Raw genomic sequence first — 10,815 nt, 5'->3', positions numbered from 1 at the left:
TAAATGAAATCGGCAACCCACTATTATTACTGATGGACATATTCACAATACAGCTTGGTGAATGGCAATTTCAAAATTAATTGTAATTGACTGTGGTTTGAATATTACATTTAAATTTAAACATTTATGCACTACTTGAAATAATGCTTCTTTATATGATTCAATCATTTTATCATTTAGTAAACAAAAAACTAAAGGTATATAATACGTATTAACTAACCCATGTGTTGTATATAATTGGGTAAATAAAGAAGGACAATATGAAAATGTGCCCACAACAAAAATTATTTCGGATTTACATAACATTTTTAAATTAGTATTGCAGGAAAATATTATTATATTAGAAATGTCATCATTCACTAATAAAAATTCTTAATCATTAGTCGTCAAAGTATTAACTGAACTTACAGCATGGTTAATATCATCTATACATGTTGGATTCGTTGGTAAAAATTGACGACGAGCGCGGTATACATATTTTCGTAATGCAGAGATATCATTTGTTGTCATTGTTGAGGAAACTCCAAAATAATTAATTTCTTCTGAAAAACAGTTGTTCCAATAATTTGGATTAATGTTATATAAGTTTAATAGTTGAATCTCACCTAGTATTATTTTTCTTGGTATTTGATAAATATCTTCGACAGCTTTCCGCTTACATGTCGTTGCTAATTTTTGACGATCTATATTTTTGACTGAACAATTGTCTCCATGATCACCTATAGTAAAGAATTGATTAATTTAATTTTCATAAATTATAAAATAAAAATATTTATTTTATTCTTAGATAGAAAACTTACCTTTCGTCTCAAGTAATACTTTTTTTTTTCCAAAATAATGGCTGGACAATTTTTCATAAAACATCTCCACCGAGTCACATGTGTTTGTGACGTATAACCAAAAACATATTTAAATTTTGATCCAAAAATCAACATCTTTTTACCTGCTTTGCTCATAATAAATTCCATTTTAACCGTTGTTAAACTGGTGACGAACAGACCAGATACTGAATCGAAATATAAGAATTTAACATTTGTCAGATAATTATTGTGTGCGAATTATAAATAAACTTCCGATATCGGCGATTATCAACAACTATCGAATATTATCGACGTATAAATTGTTGTACCTATGATCTTCGTAATTATTTACAAATGTCATTGCTTTTACCTACATGTTACATTACTATATTTTATACATACCACAACATATATTGCTTAAAAATTAAAACCTATGGTTTCCAAACTTTATTAGACGGAAACGGGAATCGTACCTTTTTTATTTTTGGCGGAAAAGAGGTATGGCGGAAACGGGTAACTCCCCACACAGTAACTGATGTACACTAAAACTGAGATACACTTAAACCGAGATATACCTATATAGCAATGGTTCTTAACCGGTGTTACGCGGAACACTGGTGCTCCGTGAACTTGGCTAAAGTAGTCCGCCAAAATTATGGTGAAGTATTTGGTGTACAAAATTGGCGTATTTAGCCGATATTTTCAATTATTTAAATACTGTCAATACTAGTATGCAAGGTAAAAATGAAAATATTTTAACGTCCACGGATAAACTATCAACATTTCAAAAAAAAATATCCTTTTGGAGAACGCGTATAGTTTAAAAAAAGACGCTAGACATTTTTCCTTCGGTCCAAAATAATATACATGAAAATATGAAATTATTCCAATTATAACGCAACATTTAGAATTATTAGTAGAAAAAATTACGAAATATTTTCCCGCATTTAATATTGAAAAATATGGTTGGATACGAAATCCATTTTCTACAATCAATACATTAATAATTTATGAGTTCATGTTACAAGAAGAGGAGGAATGTATTACGTTGTCAACTGATCGTACACTCAAAATTAAATTTTCCGAAATAACAGTTGAAGAATTTTAGATTTCTATTCAAACAGAGTTTAAAAATATTACTGAAAAAGCGATTACAATTTTATTACAATTTTCAACATCATACTTATGTGAGCATGGATTTTCAACATTAAAAATTATTAAGACAAAAAAACGTGAAAGGCTAACTAATTTAGAAGAGGAAATGAGAGTAGCACTTTCACATATAAGACCAAATATTGAAAATATATTCAACAGTCATCAGGCCCAAATATCACATTAAATAATCTAAAAATTTCTTTAAAAATTGTATTCATTTTATATCATTTATCAATTTTATTAATTTATTCCACTGACTAAATACGAGTATCATTATATATGTAATTGCATTTAAAAAAAAAAAATTAAGTATTGTTTGGTTTTACGACCCAGTGCTCCGCAAACATCTTATACAATTATAAGTGTTCCGTGGTTTTAAAAAGGTTAATAACCAATGCTATATAGCGTATATCGTAAATGATTTGCCACAAAAACTCCACACGGGTGAAGCCGACATATTCAACTAATAATACTATAATATGGACGGTTTTTAAGAGAAAGGGCTTAAGTCAATTTTGGACATTTTCAGTTTATACATTAATTCTTTGTGAAATTTCAAGCCACGCTGAATGGTACCACTGTAGATTCCATGTGGGATTTGGTTTACGAGATAAAACAGAATGCGTATGTCGTTATACAGAATTTTTTATTTATGAGAAACGGTCAAAGTCGCTCATTTATAATTATAACTTATTGACAAAGAGCATAAATATTATAAAATTACATGCAATAGGTCTTAAGTCATGATGCGAAAGGGCTCAAATCAAACAGGTATAATATGCAATAGCTCATAAGTCATTATAATTTGAAAAAAATAAATAAATACTAAAATATATTTAATAGTAAAATAACAAAACATTTATTAAACATGATTATGAATAAAAAATTTAAAAACATTAACTATGTACATTTATTATGTTTTTGTGTCTCCTGAAAAATATTAATTTTTCTCTTAAAAACCGATCATATATTCTGTAATTATGATAGTTAAACATTCATTTTACAAGCTGGTATTCAATTTCTATCGTAAAATGTGTAGGAACAATGTAGATACATAGAATATATTATAATAATTTGTATTGCCTATTTGTACCTAGATAACGTTCTTAAACCAGTATTTACGTCTCGTGACGAAAATGTATGACGACAAATTTTATACGACCAATTTACGTAAATTCAGTACCAGGACATATGCCGTCAGGCCATTTGCGGCCTGTCCCTTTTTCGTGCCAGTTTTTATCTACCAGAGTACAAATCAAATGCGTTGTACATAATATTATATACAAAATATATGCTATAATAAATATTAAGATATATTTTAACTTCTATCCAAACTTTTCCAGGCATAGGACTAGCAGTATTTTTTAATGATAATAGTTTAAAATATTATTGTTATCATTATTATTCTTACCAAATACCATTTTAATAAATACCTAATTCATTTAATAATACTAAATTCGTCAATCGATTCAGTTAGTAATTTGTTTGTATTGTTAACCATCGTATAAAACTGTATTATTGCCTTTAGTTGTTTCTAATCATATTCATTTTAAATATGAATTATTAAAATATTAATACTGTGCTAACAAACCTAACTGATAACTCTACATAGATTTAATGTGATTAATGTGTATATCATACTAAATACTGAGTAAACGTTATAAATGGATGCTCTAACTATTTAAATAATAAAACTTTTAACGCAACAGTAATACAGTATACATATAATATTTCCAACACTTATAAGTAAATATACTATATTAAATTTATCAATAATGATACAATTATACCCATAAACAACCAAATGCCAAAATAAAAACAAATTTTTTAAATATCCAATTATAATACGCTTTTAATCTCTGCAGTATATGACAACACGTATTTAACATATATTATAAACATATAAAATATATTAGGTATACTATAAATTATAATCTAATATATTATAAAGAGCCTAAAATTTGATATTCAGGTGGATAAAAATAAGAAAACCACAAACAGCGCGAAAAAGGTGCCACCACGTTTTGTTTGAAAAGAAATGTGGTTTTTAATATGACGACATAAATACTTTTATTTTTCAATGGATGAAGGGGAGATAAGTATCGGATATTTTGTTACAAAGGCCAAGATAATTCCGTTAAGATTAAAAGATTTTATAATGGGTTCGTGAGGCTGGTCATTTTGTATGAATCGGAATGTTGGACAGTGACACAATATAATTGAAGAGAGGTTTGTTGTAGCAGTAAAGAGAATGCAAAGAACGAGTAATTAGGGTGGAGAGAATAAAAAATAATTCATTAGAGGAAACATGGCTTGCATGGCATTCATTTTAGACAAAATTATAAAAGACAGGTTGAGTTTTTCGGTTATATTATGAGATGACGTGACTAGGAGGCAATATGGGCGTCAGTATGTTAATGAAAATTAATTTACAAGGAACAAGACAGCAAATATTAGCAGAGCAAAACGTCCTATTTCAGAAAATGTGAATTTCCTAACCAAAAAATATGGTTAAATTTAATCCGTTTATAAAAATATTTGTTTAATTTACAATTGTATATTACCTTTAGAATGTGCAAGTAAGATAATCGATTTTATATATAAAACTTTTAAGCTTATCTGTTGTAATAGAGAAGTTATTTTTAAAAATTATATAGCTTAAGTTCTAGAGTTGTGGTTTTTAAACTGAACTATTTTAAGTACAAGTTGATCGAATCAAATAATTAACTCTTTATAACCATTTTATATCTGCTGTCTTAAACAACGTTGTATCCTGACTTTTAGTAGTTTTTGATATAGAAAGATGAAACATAAAAATAATAAATAAAGATACATAATTTTACATAAAGATGCAACGTAACAAATAAAAATACAAACGGTTGACACAAATTACAAATATAATGTCTGTTTATAATGTCTTGCCTCGTGGGCCAACAAACTATGTAAGTCATTTAATATATTATTTTGTTAATGTAATTCTATGATTTTCACTCATCTTAGTACCTAGTTCTTTCTGCTATAGTTGTAACATGTACGGATCAACTATAATATATTCTTCCATAGGTTATCACTGATACCAAATCAACATGTATTTTGTTTTAAACCAGCTTGTGGTTTAAATTATATCATAAATTCACAATATTTTTGTATTTTTATAATTAGAATTCTTATAATAAAGCAACTTTAATTTACATATTAAACTTGTATGACATGGAATGTCTAAGCTAGTATAAAGTACGCAATAGTTTGTAAAGTAATTGTAATTTTATTAAGTTTTTAGGGAACCTGATATAAGTTTAAATATACTATATTTAAATATAACTATACTGTCGTCAGAATTTCCGTCACCACATTAATTGTAGCGGCGATAACGCATAGCACGCACAATGGATAACTCTTATCCCTCCGCTCTTTACCCTATCATCCTGTGCATTATACACATGATTCATTCTGAAGTGTGATCCACCGTCGAATGACGTTAAACCGTAGGTATTGATGTTAAATAAGTAACACGTAGATTACGTATACTAAGATTACCAATTTATTAAATTAGACACTTGTTGTAATAATGTATATAATGCTTTTATAAGTTGATATTAATACTAAATATTTCAATTGAACACAAACGAATTAATGTATATATAATTTATGTAATGAATCTATATAAATACTGACACTGAGAGAGGTTCTGATTAAAACTATATGAGGCTCTGTAATAAACTATAAAAGATGCTCTGACCAGTAACGCGGGTGCTACTCACTCTTTCGACCTTACACGACTGCCGTCCGTCGGGCGAGGCCGTCCAGGCCTCTAAGAATGTGCTGACCCAGCCCTTTCGGTCACGTAGACCATCGTGAGAACCAAATCGGTCACACACTCGTCTTATCCCGGGTCAACACATTTATCCCTATATATATGTATTACATACATACATATATAAAGATACATACATACATACATACATACATACATACATGCATACATACATACGCGTGCATGCATATACAACAATTCCATACAAAAGTAATTCTAATGTCTGCTAAATCAATGTAAATAACACCATCATTTATATTTTATTTCGTTTCTCTTTTTACGTTGTCAGTAATATGACACGATAATCGTATTTGTCTCTGGTTTCACGAATATTGAATCTGCAGATCGTAATTATTATGTAACGACTACCAATAAATCGTATAATATCGCTTACAATTCGGTGAGTATTTATTTATTTGGTTCCTGTTATATTACCTCTCGGCTCTCGTTTCTGTATTATAGTCCGGATTAATTATAGTCAATAAGAATTAAGTATACGGTGATCATTACGACATCATCGGCTTAATTATTGGTATCACTCTCCGTTAACGTAATTCCGACAGCAACCATTGTGCGTTGTGTGAGAGGCCACCCAGGTCGTCTAGATGCAATACGCTGTGGATCGACCAACCATCTGCCCCACCTTAGTCACTGATTCTAGGATATTTTGGATCGTTCAATCCATATTGTAACAATTGGACAGATCCGACTACAGAGACCCCAACCCTGTATAATTAACTGCACAATCCTATTTCCCATTATATAGCTTGTATCGTTTACATCTTCGCGTTTCGGTACATGTCAATTCCATGCTGTCCGTTGTCACGTCATTGCTACCCACCATCACATCTTTGAGCTGTGTGTTGAATTGCCCATATATTGGAAGTAGGTGCTGTCATATGGTCGTTGTCTGAAACGTTAAACGTGCATGCAACTTTGGTTGCCTACCCTCGACGCCTTCAATATTTTCGGTAGATAAGCTTACTACAAGTTCAATCTATCGAATGGTCCTTCAAAATCATCGTCTACCCTACAATTAGGTTCCAGGGAAATATAAAAAAATCATCAAACAAATACATAATATTGTAATATAATATAGATCATGTTATAATATTATGTCATGCTGTGATAACACATGTGACTTTTGCAATATAATCACATTATTTAAGCGGCTTTCTTTTTATCTTATTCCATCATGTGTCATTTAAACTGTATAGTTGTATTATGTATTAAATAGTGTATCAATAATATACTACAAAAATACCACTTTAGTTTGAAGATAATTTATTATAAATGTTCTTAGGCATGCATTTATATTTCTTAAATTATTATTAATTTATCTTTATATAATTGTATAGTCGTGGTTAATTGTGTTAATATCATTCTGTAGGTATCTAATTTATAAAATATTTTTTTTTCTTACAGGAGAAATAACCAAAGAATGTGATGGCAAGTACTTACAATAATTTTATTATAAACATCACGAATACCATTTTGCTTCGAATAATATATATTATATAATTTGATAAAATAGAATACAGTTATAACAAGGAACGGAATCAGACATTTCAAAATTATAGTATATTAACATTGTATTTAGTAAATATAGTTTTTCCCACATATTTTCATCATATAAATATATAAGTAGCGTTATCCACACCAAGTGCTTTGTTATTACAGTTCACGGAATTAGAGCTGTTCCAATTATTTTGTTTTGTTAGTGTTAACAATGAAAACCATGGCATCTATGAAGTATGGCTAGTCATTATAAACAAACATAATTTAAGTGGGTTACTATCAAACTGACCGCTTTGCAAAATTAATGAAAATATTGTCGTCGGTGCAAATCTACCACCAAATGAAATAATTTACTCTAGTGTATTGGTACCTTGAAGTTGTTTAACCTTGAAGCAAATGGTATGGAATTGCAATCAAACAATGAGAAATTAAAACTCCAGATCCTAAAAATCAAGGAAACGAACAATGTGATGAAAAATTCTATAATAATCCAAAATTAACTACGAGTACAATAGAGTACACTAGAGTCAATTAATTCAAAAAATACATCGACATTTTTAATGGACAACGAAGTGTGCGGGATCAATTATAAAATAATAAATTAGAAAAAATATGGCATATCAATTTTGTACAAATATATTTATTAAAAATACAAATCATATGCATGAAGAACGTCGGGCAGAACAGCTTGTATATAATTATATACATTAATATAATATTGCAAATCATACAGTGCCAAAATGAGAAGAAATTTATAAAAAAAAATATTTGAAGCTATCCAAAACAAACGTATATACAATTAATTGTTAGTTATACATACTAAATACAAAATAGCTAATTTAGTTTAGTTATTCAATTTAATTAACGAATCAAAAAAAAACTTCAAATTTGCTACATTGTTACATTTATCTAAATGGTGATACTCCGGTCTGAACTTGACAATGTTAGTAGAGCAATTTAGAATCAAAAAGTGACAATGATTTCTTGGATTAAAAGCTGATACCTAAAAATGTATTTTTTTTAAAAACTCTGAATATGATATTTTGTTATTAATTATTTTATGTATGAAAGCCACGTCATTGAATAACCACCTGGAAGCCAATGGTTTTTTATACCTAAATCCATAGCCATGGTCTCCAAGAAGACATCAATATGACCAAGCTTATGTGCCATTACTCTTTGAAAGTGCTATTTAATTTTATCCAGCTTATCTATTAAGTTCTTATGTTTAGGGTTCCATATCACTGAAGAAAACTCCAAAGCTGACCTCATAAGAGAGCAGTATTATAATACTTCATCAGTCGTCAAACAAGTGTCATGGGCGTATCAGTAGCAGCCATTGGTGATATATGCACAACTGAACTTGAGTTGGAGAATGGACGGAAAGTACTTGCGGTAGTGGTATACATCTCACCAAGTCAACGAATCCAAGCCATTATGAAGTGTATACATTTCGTACTTCTTCCATATACTCCAGCTGGATCAGCGCTCCTTGGAAAGAACTATCACAGTTTACCAATGCTTATGAGTAGAGATTTCAACAAAAATTTCAACGATTCTGAAGCACAGCCACTGCTTGAGTTCTTGAAAGACCAATTCGGATTACAGATGAACTCAAACAGAACTCAACATATAACACAACATGGGACAACCATTGATGTTGTTTTCCAACGGGGGTTGGATACATTACAAACACAAGTTTATGTAACATATTTCAGCTATCACGAATCTCTTATTCCCTGCCTGCCAAAATTACCCGGACCTCAATTAGCCATTTCACCCTAATTTGTATCATCTTATATACCTGACACATTATAAATGAAAATAAAGTTACACATATTTTTAAATTTTGTTGAAAAAAGTTATTTATTCCAAAAATCTGAACCGATCAAAATAAGGCTTAAAAGATGTTAACACATCGACATTGAGCGTCAGATACAAACTCTGACACACACATTTTTGTACCAGTTATTTAGTATAGATTGTATAAGTTCTTTAATTCTAGATTAAAAATAAAAAAATTTTATGGCTCATTATTATAGCCCGTCGTAAAACGCAGCGCGAGCCAACCATTCGATATTGTTAGTCATTGATACACACACAAACACAAACAATGATTACTACGGTGATTGTGTGTGTGTGTGTGTGTGTGTGACCAGCTGTTCCACCGTGGCCGATATCTTATTTCTATGCTTAATCTTATATTTGTTATGTTGCGGCGGCAACAATGGTGGTTGGCCTAGGATGGTTATAAAATAATGTCCACCCCAGAGATCTGGCAACTTTCATACAAGCAACAAGCCGAAATTAATAACACAAGTGTGTAGGTTAAAGCACCGTCGTGCAACAATAAATATAATATAAATAAATGAACAAATACTCGGTGTAAATACCGTACAATAGTATAAAATAATAAATAAAGCGGGCGCCCAGTTAAATATTACAAGTACATAATAATGATGTAGAATAATAAGTAATAAATAATACAGCAAGATCACGCTTTGACACGGCAATAAGCCGATGATTATAATTATGATGATAATCGAGAAGTGATAAGGTTGCGGTTAAAGCAGGGACCAGCATGACCACTCCAGTAGTTGGTTACTGACCTCCGATGATATGATTATAATATTATAGACACCACGCGTCGCTTCGTCTGCGGCTGATTAGTGATTACCGGTGTCTGAATATGCCCAAGTCTGAATCCCCTTAATGGTGGCCTCGAAGGCGATATAATAATATTTGAACGCAGAATAATTCAATAATGGTACACTTACGACCGACGCGTCGGGAATGCTATTTGTAAGAACTCACTCTGCAGTAAAACGATATTGTCACTGACGTCGTCGAAAGAATACACGAGTCTAGACAATGGACGGACGCGTAAAACGGTCGACGGCAAATAATGTAATAATGTACCTAACTTTGATTTTTCTTTTGATTCATAACTTAAATTAAAAAAATATTATTTTGAACATGAATATTAGTACTTACATATTGGTCTTTATCGTATGTTATATATTTGTTGCTTTTTTATAACTACTTTATCTTTGTTTAAATATTCAATATTTAGATTCTTGATGTAAAATGTATTGTAAAACTATAATTGAACTATTTACCCCCATGGGGTGTTTAAACTTTAAGTAAATAAAATATTAAACAACCTTAATTATAAAAGTTCTATTATGAATATTTCTAATGTTTAGATTATTTTTGGTTAATAAAAATCCAACTGTATTTATGTCACTATTAAATTTGTAACATATAATTTTTTTAAATAGACATAGAAACCACTATATGTAAGTAAATTATTATTACTAAACTAACGAATACCTATTTGTTTACAAATGTTGAGCTATTTATAGGCTTAAGACAATTTGGATATTGACTAGTTTTTTTTAACTATTGTCAATAATAAATTGATGCCTTTACCTACTTTCCCGCTTTTTGTATTGCTTATTTTTTTCTTTTTCATTAATGAACGATCTATCTGTCTAATCAACATCCATTCTATCCATTCTGTTATAA

The 10,815-nt window shown here is 29.9% G+C and overlaps 1 pseudogene; it reads right to left on the bottom strand.

The window, feature by feature from the left end:
* Positions 1-506: 506 nt before the first annotated feature.
* Positions 507-968, bottom strand: LOC132933809 (uncharacterized; annotated as a pseudogene).
* Between the last annotated feature and the right edge of the window lie 9,847 nt (positions 969-10,815).

The sequence above is a fragment of the Metopolophium dirhodum genome, chromosome 1, assembly GCF_019925205.1.
Source record: "Metopolophium dirhodum isolate CAU chromosome 1, ASM1992520v1, whole genome shotgun sequence".
Taxonomy (NCBI): domain Eukaryota; kingdom Metazoa; phylum Arthropoda; class Insecta; order Hemiptera; family Aphididae; genus Metopolophium; species Metopolophium dirhodum.
This window is presented reverse-complemented; position numbering and strand designations above follow the sequence as displayed.